The sequence below is a fragment of the Atta colombica genome, unplaced genomic scaffold (genome assembly GCF_001594045.1).
Source record: "Atta colombica isolate Treedump-2 unplaced genomic scaffold, Acol1.0 scaffold126, whole genome shotgun sequence".
NCBI classification, from domain to species: domain Eukaryota; kingdom Metazoa; phylum Arthropoda; class Insecta; order Hymenoptera; family Formicidae; genus Atta; species Atta colombica.
The window spans coordinates 6,099,772-6,116,004 of record NW_017259213.1 but is presented as its reverse complement, the minus strand read 5'-3'; the positions used below and the strand labels follow the sequence as shown (position 1 = coordinate 6,116,004).

At 32.4% G+C, this 16,233-nt stretch overlaps 1 protein-coding gene across 2 annotated transcripts in view; it reads left to right on the top strand.

Annotated features, from left to right (window-relative positions):
• Positions 1 to 12,592: 12,592 nt before the first annotated feature.
• The window catches only part of LOC108684183 (synaptotagmin-7), a 158,072-nt gene continuing 154,431 nt past the window's right edge, over positions 12,593 to 16,233 (top strand). For both annotated transcript variants that reach the window (XM_018188347.1, XM_018188346.1), the window contains exon 1: positions 12,593 to 12,649. The gene's annotated coding sequence lies outside the window, so the exon portion shown is untranslated. The remainder of the gene's footprint in view (positions 12,650 to 16,233) is intronic.

The following is a 16,233-nucleotide window of genomic DNA, read 5'->3' as shown; positions in this document are numbered from 1 at the left end:
TAATAAATGTTTTTTCGCGAACTTATAATTAGCATGTTGATGTTCCATGAATATTAATTTCAATCCGTTAGATGGTAACTCAATGTGCAGATTCCGTCATGCGGTAGGTGTGTATCTCAAACACGTCTATTAGTCACAGTGTGAGCGGTTCGAATCTCGGATAGACATACGTTACTCTCGCAAAATGTTATCACGTTCGTTAGTATACCGTGATAAAGTTTGTTTAATGTATACTGAGCGCAATCAGTTCTGCCAATGAAAATTAGCTAATCTATAATTCGTATTAAAATTTAATGTAAAATTTTCTGAAAATTTTCTCTTTCGTTAGACAATCTATAATAATTGACATTAGAATGTATAGAGTAAAATTCTAGAATTCTAGAATAGAATATATCTCTTCTATTCTAGAATAGAATAGAATTTTATTTAGAATTTTATGTCCAAAGCTTGCGATGCATGCGATGTATTTTTTCCTGCTAGATTACTTGTGTTTTAGTAAATTACTAGAAATTCTGCATTCTGTGATGCAATTTTAATGATTTATTAAAATGAAAGCAAGAAAAATTCAGAAAGAAAAAGCGTAGTATGTGTAAAATAATTTAATTAAAAGAGATTATGTAAAGAAATTAACTAGCATGATATAATATGATATTATTTAGTAGTATTGATTATTTAATATCTGAAAAAAAAAGAATGTGTCTGAATGTATTTCAAGAAATGAAAAAATCAAACTAGAAGTAGACAAACTAACACAAAATAAGTTTTTTATAGAACACTTTTAATTAAACAATTTAGAAATATATGATAATAACATAGAGTACTGGCGATAGGAGTCAACGCTGATTATCAATTCTTTAATGATTATTAATTCTGGTTATTAATTCGATTTTTAATTGTGAATTTAATTTTTTTCAAAGCACAGTAATTGTATTGTTACAACATCGTTCATTGATTTTACCTCTGACAATGTAACTGCAAAATGCTATTAATGATGAAAATCAAAATATTTGCGTACGTATGACAAATCTCTTTATTCTTTTATGAGGGATTTATCGCTTTCATTCAGAACGAGACAACGCGATTAAAATATCAGTTTTGGTCAGACCGATTGTTAGCAAGTGGTCCGCCGAACCCAATTGAAGTTTCAAGATCGATCGATTTGTTGCATCAAGCCTGTTTAATTAGTAGTCCTAAAGTGAATGTCTGATCGAGTTGAGGACTGTTAAGTGCGAATTAGATGAACCCGTAGGTTAAATCTTGACTAAGGATTGAACGAGCTCGTGACTTCCATTTACTCTCTTATCCTCTGTTCCATTACGCGATTAAACGAGGTCGTAATATCCAACTTTTACTTTTTATAGATAATGTCGATACAAGAAAATTTTAAAGTAGCAATCTCGCTCTCGAAAATTCAACAGTCTTTCTGATTGTCGTTTTAAATAAAGGAAAATAAACTTAATACATAAATAGAAAATATTATTTGATTTTAATTATTTATTAGTATATATTATTGGGTTGTTCGGAAAGTTCGTGCTGATTTTGAAAAAAAATTGAAACGCAGAAGATTTAAATTTTTAATTTCATTTATTAAATTTAAATCTTTTGCGGCACGAACTTTCCGGACAACCCAATATTGTCGCGTTATTACTTATTATGTTGTATTAAATATTAATTGTGTTTACATATTTTGCATGTAAACTTTGTCACATTTTATCTTTGGTAATTTAATTATATAAAAAAATGCATATTAATATAATATTTTAAAAATTTATTTTTGTTTATTTTAAGTTATTCCAACATATTTAAATCTTTAGATAAAATTCTCGTTTTAAAGATAATATATATGTGTAAGCCTAATACTGGAAGCAAATATCTTCTAATGTTATTATACATTATAATTCCGATTATAGTGTGATAAGTACTTTTAACAATAGTAAACAATACGAAATTAGCGCACGGAAAAGAGAAAGTTAGTAGTATGAAAACTATTTAATAATCAAGTATTCTTGGCAGAAGTGTTGAATTGGAGATCAGAATATCACTAAATGTTTCTCCATTTTCTTCTCAGACATAACGTAGTTAAACCTATGATTCAACACTCATATCCGCCTGTATTGCATTTCAACTAGTTTAATCCTTTTGGTAACATCGTTGGAATGTGATGTGGTTGATTGTGAATGGTGTCAATCCGCTGTGTCGATAACAGAATGTAATAAATCCTAAATGTCACGCTCTTATCCAAGCGTAATTATTGCAGAAATAAATTACATTACTAGATGTTACAGAGCATACAATCTAAACAAGATATAATTGAGGGGGTGGGCGGAATAAAAGTCTAATTACAAAATCTTGATATTAATAAAAATTAAAATAACTTGCTACTCTTTTTTATTATACACAAATAGATACAATATCAAAATGAATTTATGTAATGTCTTTAAGAAGTTACATATTATAATACTTCTCTATTACGATAAATATTACATGAAAAAGCTAGTTGCCAGAAAAAAGGCCTAAGTAGAATTGTGTCTTTATTCCGTCCATCCCCTTAATTACAATTGACAATTGTCTATAAAGAAATTGAGAATTTATTATTACAAGGACGACACATTTAAAATAAACATTTTTTTAACTAGTGCCAAGTTATATCTTTCATTCGATGACATAAAAAAAAAAGGATAAAAAACGGTTGCAGGAGTCAAAGTACTAAAATAAAAAATTGTCTCTGAGAGAATAAGAAATCAAAAATTAAAAAAAATTAAAAAATGCAATTATATAAATTAACGAAGAGGAAGTAAAAGAGTGATAAAAGTAATGAAAATGTTTTTTCCTTTTTACGAGGTGACTGAAAGCTCGAACTGAACGTACTGTCCTTCATCGACTTCATATCACAATGCATTTCCGTACTTTGCACGATTAAGTTTTTCAGACACGGCTTACCGCGTTTTACGATGGAGTTTACGGCTTTTCAAGCCGCAAGAGTTGATTTACGTTAATTCGAGTGTTGTACGGAGTCGCTGGATCGGGGCGAATAAGAAGTCGTACGAATCGCGTCGACTTTCTGCTTCCGCGCTTCGTGACGGCCGCGCCGTTTGCAATGGTTTGCAAGAGCGAAACCTCCTTTGGAGGCAAACAAGTGTGCAAGTCGCGGGGGTGTGGTGGTCGGCAGCTTTGCGAGATGCCCGTAGTTCGGCTGGTGCGCCAGCGGCCAGGTGGGGGTTGATTGTGCGCGCGGGGGTGAGTGGGGGCTAAAGTGAGCTCGTGAAAATCCATGGTGGGGGTTTCGCAAGCCGCGAAGCAGCAGTGCGTCGCGACTCTAGCTGCCACGCGGTTGTCTATCAATCTATTATCACTATCGGAATATCCTTCTTATATTCTCCTTATAACAATCAGTGACCGATCGTAATTCATCAATTTGGCACATTTTCACTCCTTTCTGCTCTTTTTCTCTCATCCTCTCTCTTTCTCTCTTTTCTCTCCCTCCCTCCCTCTCTCTTTCTTTCTTTCCCTCTCTTTCTTATTCTCTTTCTTTCTATTATTCGCCATCTCTCTCTCTCTCTCTCTCTCTCTCTCTCTCTCTCTCTCTCTCTCTCTTGATAAGCCATCATATCTTCTATCTTTGAACGTTACCCACCATTTGGTCCTCGTCATCATCGCGTTATCAAAGTCACGACTCGTTCGGTGGTATCCTCCTTTTGTCCTCGGTGGCGCGCGTTCATCGCGAGGACTATTTTCGTAATTATCGGTGTCCGTCAATTATCATGATCAGCGAGTTGTCGTGTTTCGCTTGAGTGTATCTCGAGGTGTTATCCGTAAAAACGTGCACTCGCGCCAAGTGAACACTGGTGCCCCTCCATCGGCGAGTCGTGGCCGGTGCGCGTTTCCCTCGCGCGGCTCACCGTACCCCATTTCAGTGAGTATTCCGAATGAATTCTCTGTCTCACTTGCGTTGCCAGTCGCACGGGATGCGCGAGTATCCGTTACTTTTCCCCGGGTACTTGATCTTCGATCCAAATCCGCTCCCGCCGACCAAATCTTACTTGGATGAAGATGATTGCGACGGTTCAAGGTTTCCGACTTAAAACTACGATAAATCTGACGTTTTTCAAAAAAATGTATTTTTGTTCTCTTATACAATTGGCGAAATCGAAACTGTCGATATTCGACTGGTCTCAGTATAGCTTACAAGTTGTTTGAACGTATCGAATGGTTGAAAACTCATTTTAAAACGGTTGCAGTAAATTTGTTTTACAAGTATTCCTAGTATTGATACTTCAGGTTCGACACATTCGATATCGAAAGTGTCATGGCTGTAGATTTTCGCGCATAGCGACGATAATTTGACATCTGATCCTTAATTATCGTTCTAATAAATATATAATACGTTATATATAATGAGACAAAATTTTTTGATACACTTTTTCCATGCTACGCCTTAGATATCATGAATTTGAGTGGCTTGACTGTTGTATTTGGGCTTATGAAAAAATGAGATGACGCGTTAGTGCAGTACAATCATAAAATTTATCGCTCGTCGGGCAGAATTAATTTGCTGCCACCGGAAAAATTTATTATTTGCACGAGAACATTATATTATTTGTAAAACATTCGATGGTGGAACTTTATTGCATTCAGAAATTTCATTACAAGATGCATTCTTGATTAATAGACTTGAACACGTAGGCACAACTGGTCATCTACCAAAGCAATGTATTGATAACAGCTGTTCCTATAATATATGTATATATGTACATTTCTTGTTGAGTGATTGATATATCTTGATCAAATATTTTCCAGGAAAAGAAACTGTACCAGTTTTCGAAAAATTTATATATGAAATGAATAAACAAGAGCTGGTAGAGCTAATAGTAGAAATAATATAGCAAGAATATAAATTCCCTTCTCAATATCTTCTGGATAATTCGATTCTTAAAGAAATATTGGGTTATTTATTCAATGAATTAATTGTTCACCCGTGCTTCAGCAGAAAACGTGATTTCATGAGGCGCGATTTGTGGTAATTATAACTTTAGAGAATATCTTGATTTTGAGAAATTTCTGCAGTATAAACGTAACGTTTGTAATAAAAGAAAAAACGTATTAAAAGAAAAATTACTTCATCTAAGACAACCATTTACCGGAAAAGTAGACTAATCGACGTCTTCGGAGGTAGGAGATCTGTCGATAGTATCGGTTCATTCTCATGGTGATATACATATTCTCACCTTAATGGAGCGTGCAACAACGATAAGAACGGCTATTTCACTTTACATCCGGTGGCGAGCCGCGAACCAGTTTTTTGTGAGCGCCGCTGATTACGTCGAACCGCCTTCATTCGAGAACAACAAATCGATATTTTACGCCCATAGTGTGCCCCTTTTATAGCGTATTTATTTTAGAAAAAAAGACTCCTCCACGCCCAGTTGGTAGTCTTGATGCGCGTAGATTGTGAGCTGGAATGAACAAGGTCGAGGATTCAAGCTCTCATAATATATTCATGAAATTAAGGCTTATCTACATCGCGCTATCTCCCTGATATTTTATCGGTTCTTCTAGTTACCCCGCTAAAACAAAGTTATCACTACTAGGTCTCTGCGAATCGAAAAGATTTGAATAACTAAACGAAAATATTGTCTACATGTAGTTTATACGGAGTATTTTGTCATCACAGGTACTATGTCGCGAAATTATTTGGTACCAAGTTTTTCTCTTACAATGAAAATGTCGAGAAAGGGAAATTATTATCTCTTCAATTTCAACATTCGATAATTCGTCGAGTAATTAAGTTGCTAATTGAAGTTCTGTTAAAAATAATTTGAATTGAAATATATAAAATATATAAATATTAATATTTCATTATTTAACAGTTTCCAGTAATTTTGAGACTGAGTATTTGAACTTCTCAGTTGAATTTTTTTCACACACATTTTTATTATTTGCTAATGAAAAACTACTAATTTATTAAACAAAAATCGATTTTGAATGTTAAAGAAATCATTGCATTCGTATTCCAATGAATTTATTATCATTTATACTTAATATATGAACGGGAAGGAAGTGGCGTAATATTTGATACACAAGTGCTGATTATGAGAGCAAAATGCCATTTCCTTAGTTATTAATTTATATCCTATTACTTTTTCCTTAAGTAATTTTATCTGTCCTGCTTTCGGTGAATTATAATTTGTGACAAAAAATTTCGAATAGAATTTTTTATTTATAATTTTATATGCTGTGTAAATGCTGTGTAAAAAATATTTTGAGTAAAAAATCGAAGAGTGAAGAATCGAAATACATATCAAAATATATTAAAAAATACGCACATATATATCAAAATATAATTAAATAAAAAATTATGAATATAAGAATTCTATATTAAAATTTTGATGTAAATTGTAAATCGTCTAAAATGGATTTTAAAATTAGACACTACAAAAAGAGAGATAAGCTATTAAACCGAAAAGAAATGAGCAATGTAATACATAGCTGTTTTTAAATAAAATTCTGAATTTTAAATTGAATTTACTTAAAATTTGTGGGTTGGCTATTTCAGTTTTGTATTTAATTAATCAACGTAGTTATTATACACTGACATACACTCAGAAGTAAATCGTAGATAATCACGTTTCAATTAACGTAACTCCTATGAGAGGTTGACAATGAGAGAATCCGTTCGCTTCGTTTTGCGTGGTACGAATGCCTATTTAGTCGAGTGTGCAATTCCGAATGAACTATAAAACTTATATCATTGGTCAAAATTAATGGTTTGTGAAATCTTATTAGTCGCCTTGTTCGTGAGTTTAAAATTTTCGTTTGTTATACTAAATGAAACTTCAGAGTCGATTGGAAGTGCGTTGGCGCTAGGTAAATAATGTTGGCAAACTAGGAGTTTACGAATTCGAAGATCAAAATCACGAAGGGCATTGTTGCAATGAGCTATTTGCATTTCTCCGACTTCCATCATTTACGAGTTGTATTATCCTCGCAATTGGGGTGAACGTGTTCAGCAAACGTCGACACGGAAGAGTTGCCGCTGACGTATGATGCATAAATAAGTATACGCAAATCTAAGCGACCATAGCGAATGAAAAATTGTTGTGCTGTCGCTTGGGAGAAAATCCGAATAATTGCTGTCTTGATATATTCGGACTAACGTTGCGGAATACTAACGGGAAATTAAGTAGGTAGAGTGAGCAAAGTAATTTGCGCGAGTTGAGTGAAAAAGTGCAGAATAATACAGTGTATCTGTGATAAGGGAGGGTGAGATTAATTACGAACGTAATTACTCAACTTACCTCAAGTTCTCTCTCTCTCTCTCTCTCTCTCTCTCTCTCTCTCTCTCTCTCTCGCGCGCGCGCGCGCGCGTTATATCAGAACTGATCGCTAAAATATAATTGGTTTTAAATATCTTTCCGTGCCAGGTCGCGTTAACTGTGTGACGCAGAAACATTTTGATCTTTAAGTTAGATTCTCTTATCACAGTCTCAAGTTAAGTTCTGTTAAATGCATTCAGCGATTACTTATATCGATATAAATGACGTTTTCAACTCGATTTCGAGCGCCGAGCCGCGCTGTCATGCAAATTAAATCGCTCAACCGCGGAGATGCGTCCTTATTACATTCGTCGGAAATACTGCAAGTCAGCAAATAAATTCGCCGGAATCTCAATTTTGTTGCTTGACTGATTAAACGGATGTTATTTTCAGTTTACGCGAACGTGTCCGGTCTATTTTTGTTGTCGAAACATTCTCACTTGCACTCTTGATATGCTTCATTGCTATGTGGCCGAATATGCGGGACTATCTTTTGCGTGATTTTAAGGTTGGAATATGAAAACCGTCTATAGTCAATATTTATGTAGGTCAGATATTTCTCTTGGCGGAGAATCTTCATTAGACATCGTTATAGTTACCCTCTTAAGCATATTTGACAAGCTTGATTAATAATGAAATCTTTTTCAAATTCTGTCCACCGTTGATAGGAACAAGTATGGTTTAGCATTTTTGAAACTTATTTCTCAAAGCTGGTCCTATAATAAAATAAAATGACGAGATGAAATTAATAAAATTGTAATGAAGAAATAAGATAAAGGAATTAATAAAATTATTTTATATGGAAGGAAAGATTAAAGAGATGTATTGTTAGAGACGTATTTCTGATCAAGTACTTTGTGGAGGTACTTTTTGTTTAAGAATGTACACACACACACACACACACACACACACACACACACACACACACACACACACACACACACACACACACACATATATATATGCATATAAAAATATGTATTTGATATGAGAATTGTAGCGCAAGGTGCAATACTGTGTCTCGCTATGCTTACACGCGTTCGGCATAAATTTTATAAACACGTGAAGTAGTAAATGACACGACGGCGCTGCGTGACTGCCAATGGAGGTCACTTTATACATTCACTATGAGACTCGTGCAACAAATAGAGAGTCGCTGTATCTTAAAAAGAACTGTTTTGAGAATATTCACCGGGTGTTCTGCACGCACGGATCATATTGCACGTAACACGGTGCACAGTTTCATATTTGCCATACGCGAAACAATATCGTCTATTTTATTAACATGGCATTTTATTCTTATATTCAGGTGACAATATCGAGACAAAGAAAATTGTGACATCTTGGCGCAAACTCGTATATTTCTTTCTAAATTTTTTTAGAATGAAATCTTTTTCAAAACGAGTGAAAATTCACTCCAATTCACTTTAGTCGATAATATTGCCACTCGGAATAGTGACATTTTAATTTTTATAAAGATGAATGTTCAACTCTAATCATTATGAATGTTTCATTTGTTTGAAATGAAACATCAATTTAATGCCCGTATATTCATAATGAAGCCTTATTTTTATAAGATTTTTAAAAATTTATCTTTACGAATTATTTTATTAGGAGCTACTGAGCATCCAAAGATAAATTTAAAGAGCCTTAAATAAGGTCTGACTGTGAATATAGGCATAAATGACTTTCATATAAGATCAGTATCTCGATTCTGTAATTCTCTCTTAATGACAATTCGGCATTGTTACATTATCGTTGCGCAACTTTTTTATCATATATAATATCGAAGTATTGGAGTCTTAAACTAAAAAAATATTTAATTTTAATATCAGTGTTACTACAGATCTGGAAAACCGGGAAAAGTCGGGGGAAAATGTAAAAAAAATCTAGAATTTCGAAATTTGCTCATAATTTCCTTAAACTCCTATTTCAAATAATTATTATAATTTTTTAAATATTATATCTGACGTTTATAGTTCAAAACTTGCGCACTTTAAATAATTTTAACAAAATAATTCAAATTTATATTTTATTCAGTATTTTTATTTGATCCCTCTTTTTCGTCGTAATTCTTTTTTTCGAAACTAATTAATTTTTTGTTGGCTTAAATTTGCACCCAAAATTTTATTATGCTTAAGCTTTTTTTGCGTTTTTAATAATGTAGTTTTCCTGCAATCTTTGAGTCTAAATGTTTAAATTTACATATTTTATATTAGTCATGGAAAATTTTCCATTTTCATTTGAAAAACCTGGAAAAGTCAGGGAATTTTAAAATTCATTTTCTGGTGGTAACCCTGAGTATGCATAGATTCTTATCAGCGTTTACTTTAAAAAAAAAACAGTCAACATTTTTATATCAGCTATAATATATCGATAAATTTAAAAATTGAAACGTTATAATCGACTTAACAAAACAACGTTGGTACAACGATGAGATGATGATTAGTATGATTTGATTACTGAATTTTTTCTTGCTTGACGCATGCATTACTTCCAATTGTTATATTGACATATAGATTCACTCTAATTACGAGTGAAAGTAGTCACAGACACAGAATGGAAAAATTTACTTTACACGAATGAAAAGTTATTCCATCTTGAGCAATTCAGTAATCGTTTCATTTTTCAAATGAATTTTACTCCAAGAACTTTAGAGAGTATGAAGTTGATCAATTTATGGAGTTTATTTTTTCTTCATCCAATTTATTCAAGTATCAATACTTGAATATAATTTTCATGAGTTGAACTTTAAGAAGACAGACTTTAAGAAGACTTTAATAAGACAACGATAAGACGAAACTTTTCACTTATTGCTAGCTTCAAAGAATTTCTACAGCTTCAATCAAATTTCCAATTTTAGATTAATCGTGAAGACATAAAATTGAATATTGAATATTGAAAAAGTACGGTAAAGAATAGATTGTGCTCGTTTAAAATGTTATATGATGAATTTTCATACATGGAGCTTTTCTGTCATCAATATCAAGAAAAGAAGATCGATTTGGCGCAAACTTGTGCATTGTAAAGTTGACCAAGAAGTTTGACCCGTTTGTTTTCCCTTCATCGAGTCTAGATATCGACGATACTATATAACGATTGAACATGCTTCTCACGAGTTAAGCTTTAGAGAGGCATTAAACGATAAGACTAAACTTCTCACTTATAGCGAATTCGATTGAATGCACTAGTGCGCATTCAATGTACATTAAAGTCAATGCACATTAAAGTCATTGTACACAAATTGACGTAAAGATATATATTTTATATAAAGTTAAAAAATGGATTGAATCGCGAAATACACTATTGTTATGTGATAAAATATGTATTTTATAACTCGAAATATTTGTTTTTGATTTGAATTAGAGATCAGTGTACGGTTTTAATACGCATCAACCGAATTCTCTGTTAACTTTAAAGAATACCTGTTTTAATGTTTGATTTCGATTTTAGGATTATTCGTGATGGTAATAAAAAATTGAAGATTGAAATGTTCCGTAAACAATGAACTCTCCTTCTATTTGAATCATTAACATTTAATATGATATATATGCCTACATAAAGTCTCTATTCATGAAAAGTTTCTTGCTTATTTAATCTTTCACACTCACATCTAAACCCCAACATCGAAAAAAAATTAATCGTGGTAACTGGCGCAAAATTTATATATTATAAAGTTGACCAATTAAGAGTTTATTTATAGAATCTGTCTAAGCGTCGACTTAGAGATTGAATATGTTTCTCGCGAGTAAAGCTTTGGAAAAGCAGCTAAACGGGATGAAACTAAACTTCTCACTTAGCTTCAAAGTATCTTTTATACTTCAATCAAATTTCCATTTTAGATCCAGTTGTGAAGGCGTAAATTTGAAATATTACGATGAAACAATGGATTCTCTCTTTACGCATTAAAATTTCATATGACGAGTCTTTACATACATATGGCTCTTCTGCGTAGCTAATAATATACTGAACACGTTGGTACATACATTTCGCGACATCGATTCGGAGATCCATTATTATACTGTGTAACGATATAGTGCGAAGTCTTACTTTCATCTATCAGCCATGACATTCGCACGTTAGCTTCCGACATACGCCAATACGTGTGTATATATATACGTGTTGGCGCGTAACATATATTTCAGTTTCCACATATGACATTAGGATGTTATCGACAGTGCGGAGTTGTCACGGGGAACGGCCGGAACAATTGAGCTACTTCGCTTAATTGCCGGCCGATCCGTCCGTCCGCAAATGGAATGAAATGGAATATGGAGCATATATCGTGGTCACAATCGATACGCGGTTTTACATACGCTACCCGCGCGCTCTTTAGCGCAACATGCTCGTACGCCGCGCGGGTATACGCGCGAGCGGAGCGCGAAGTTGGGCGTGTGAACTCAGCCGAATTGAACTATATTGAACTCACGATGGGATTGCGCGGATGAGCAAGTTTAAATTATCCCTCATGAGAATCGCACACTCTTGGCGAATCTCTCAGTTTCCAGCTAACCGGCTGTGGCCGGTGAAGGTGAACATCGTTCTCTAGGGTATGCGGAATGATAACGGTGACGCTCCTTCGAGATCGACGCCAAGATTTTCCCGTTTTATCCTCGTGTCTCCTCGCGTCTCTCTATCCGTTATTGATTGTGGATGCAGGTATTAATTACGCAGTAAGACCGGCTTGTCGTCACTACGACGATATACATTTAATTTTTCCCGTAAACAGCGCATAATCTGAAATTAAGTGTAAAATTGTAAAAATAATACTAGCATTTTTTTTTAGTCTATAGCCTCTTCTATCCTATAAATAAGATTTTATAATAGTAACAGTTATAAAATAGAATTTTCGTCGCTGACAATTCGATTTAAAATTAAAAAAATTTTTAATAAATGGAAATTCACTATTTTTTAAATGTATTTTTATAGTTTTGATTTTGAATTTTTCTTTTTATTTTTCTATCAAAAATATATGTCTATTTAAATTAGAACTTTTATTCTATTCCGATAAAGTTTGGGCTGCAATGTAAATCAAAGGCATTAAACCTTTAAAAAGACATTAGCTTTTAAAAAGTTTATTTAAAATTAGATTTAAAACATTAGAGATTTAAAACGTTAAACTTTTAACCGTCTTGATTGCATTAGCATTAGAATGCTCGACGGGGAGCTTCGTTAAAGGGAAGCTCTTGATAAATCACTGTCTTCTTTACAGGTGATTTCCATCTCCTGGAGGATGTAAATGCGCGTAATCTCGTCGGACGGGCTCCATCCCACCCGCCCTTTTCGAACTTCAATGAGGATCTAGGATAGGATAGGCTTGCATCCTCGAATTATTGGTAAGTCGTGCCAACATGTTGTTCAACATCCGCTCGATATCGTCTTTTAATCGCATTTATCCCTATTCGTAAATGCGATTTCCGATTTCCATTGCTTCTTAATCGGAAGCAGCGAATTCCGCAATTCAAGGAATCATAAATCATGAGCTGCATATAACGTCTTTGCGAGATTTATGAGATCTTGCGCGTCGGTTTAACATGAGAGAGAAATGGCGATTCATAAAAACAAACTCTGACGTGATAAAATATCTTCTCAATATGAAGATTAAAAAAATATAAATATCATTTTGGACGATATAGTATGCGTTGTAGGCACTTATTTGAGAATTAGACCAAGCTTAGCGCGCGAATCGCTGAATGCAATTTTTAGAGTGTGACATTTTCAATGGGAGCGATTTTCTACTTGAACGCGTATACGCGGCCGGAAATGTCGTCGTCGTTAATATAAATTTTATCCTAAATACACAGAAAATGACTGTGCGTGATTCATTGTTCGCTAGTGCGGAAATAGAACTAAATTTTGCTACTGGAAATCGATATTATCGATCGTATATTTCCCCTTGGCTAATGTAGGCAGATATATGATAGACTATATATAGATTGCATATAGATTACATGAAGAAGGGTGACATTCTACTTTCTCTTTCACTTATTCTCTCTCTCTCTCTCTCTCTCTCTTTGTTTATATATTCAGAGAAACAGATTTTGACATTTGTTTCATAGATTAAATTAAATAATTTCCTAAAGGAGCACATTCTAAATGCCGAACCGAATTTAAAGTTGTTTTACAACAACTTATTATATTTTTTGTGTCTGAAGAACGCATATATCTTATGTTCTTTAATCTTAAGCCTGTGTTTGTATATTGTATAAAGACACTCATCTGTTTTATTTTGTTTCTTTTATTTTATTTTTTTTAGTTTCTCATTACGTATTTTATATGTTACGTGAGAAAATAAAAGATTCCAACTTATCTTTATATCTCTTTAACATTTGATGCTAATTTAGAAAGATATTCTGTTGTACCAACAAACAAATTGAATTTTGATTATATGAACGGAATTCTGGTTATCTTCGTTAGAATGTTAGATAGATTTAACTAGAAGTCCGATTTATATTATATCTTTTGAATTGAATCTATTAAAATTAATATCAAGATTTCTTTCCAATGTAATATCTCTCTACTTTGCCGCAAAAATAATTTTAAGGTCTAATTAATCTAGTGAACGTGACTTTACAATTAGAAACCACAGGCATAATTCCACTTTGATGCAGGTACCATCAATTTCAAACATCTCCGATAATCCTAATGAAGGAGAGAATGTCCTTCGGAATTAAGGATACTAATATACCGATATAGATGTTTGTACAAGCAATTTGCAAATTCTTTGAATATTATAGTCCCTGACCTTTAGAAAATAATAGTTAATTAAGTATATATAAATAATAAATTTATAGTTAGAGTCTCTATTAATATATCTATACATTGTCCTGCAGAAATTATTTTAAATGATAAATTATCTTTTAAATTAAAAAAATTGTTTGGATAGGTATATTGGACACAATTTTGCACACGTATTACTTTTCACGAATAATCAAATATATGTGTTGTAACAGAATTGATATACAAGACTGAATATTTCTGAAATAATTCTGTAAAGGTTCCCATATTACATGTACATAGATATATGTAAAGTGATCGGACTTTATTAGCTTACCTAAGTCGTGTAATTTTTTTTTCTAATTTTGTGCTGAGTCCAAAATTGAAAACTGATAGATTCAAAAGAGGAAATATTTGAATATTAAAAAAAATATGAGACATTTTCAAATTGGATAATATTTTTTTTAATATTCAAATATTTCCTCTTTTGAATCTATCAATTTATTCACAAGGTATTTTCAAATGTTATAACGAAAATATAACTTAAATATATATAATATAACTTAAATATGTTTTTGTAATATAAAGTATAAATATATAAATATATACATACAATATAATGAATTATGAAAATGAATAACCATCTCTTGATAATTATAGAAAGCAATTACTTACGTACGAAATATTACATTACAACCACAATGTTCAGTATTTTGTTTTACTGATAATAACGTAATGAACAAATAAACTGATGGGAATCAGACAGATAATCTGCATGAATTACTAATGTTGTCTGTTAAATTCACCCACAAATGTAATTACTCACAAATAGCGTAGGTCATATTGCTTATTAAACCATATAGACCAAAGTCCGATTATATGTATAAACCTTATATGTGTAAATTATCTAAATTTTCACGGTTGAATTTTCTTTCTCTCTCTCTCTCTCTCTCTCTCTCTCTCTCTCTCTCTCTCTCTCTCTCTCTTTGCTTTAGTATCACGTTTGCGCTATCAGTCCTAAATCACAGGGAACATCCGTTCGTTGTTAAGGACATGAGGGAAGCCACATATGCGCGAAAGTCTGAGTCGTAACTTTCAACAGCGATGAAATATCTCTTGTGAGATGATCTACTGTGCATTCGCCGTCTCGTGCGAGATCGAACCACCGCATCCTCCACTGCGTCCCGTTGCAATTTGAACGCGCACGGCTCCTTCCGACTGCATCGGAATCTGAGGAAAAATCGCGTGATATTTTTATATCGGGAAATCACTGATTTTACGGTTGTTGCTACAAATTATCTGGGCAATTTCAAGAGGATATGTATTTTCGAAAGTGATTTGTTCATCGCGTAATTCGATTCCAACAAAACTAGTTTGCTGAGCTTTCATATCAGCGGAAGTCATTCTGTCATTCTGTTAATGGAATAGTTAATAAATTAAAAAGTATGTTAACTAAAACACAATTTTTCTTTTTGTTTAAGTTATATATTTAATTTTTTGCTATATTATATTATATTAGATAATCGTTTTTGTTTCGCCGAATCATTAAATTTACAAGCAGGACTTGATAAAATAATTGATACGACTTATTTAAAATAAAAAATAAATATATTCTGAAAAAACTTCTCGATAAAAATTTATTATGCATGTATCAATGTATCAATGTTATGCATGTATCATATATGCATGAATATGTATCAACATACATAAACATGTATAAATATTTATAAATGCATAATTTTATATGAAATATGTCCATATAACATGGTTACACATCTTTCTTTTGTAAAATTACTTTTAATAGAAATATAGGTAATAATAATAATGTGAAAATATTAAAAATAATTAAAAGGGTAATTTTCGCACGTTTTAGAAAATATCAAATTTGAAAAAAATGTAAAATAATTATGTACAATTATATAAAATTATAATTATGTGTGAGCAATTTTTTTTACATTTCTTCCAAACTTGTTTTTTTTTCTAATATAAAAATTATCTCTTTAATTTTAAAAATTATCTTTTTATTTTTAAATTATGTTTTCACATGAGTATTATTATTTCTAACTAAAAAGTAATTTCGTTAAAGATAGAAGGATGTATGAACATATTTCATATATAATTATACACGTTTGTGAATATTTATACGTGTTTATGCATATTTATACATATTTATACACATTTATGTATGAACAATTTTTTAATA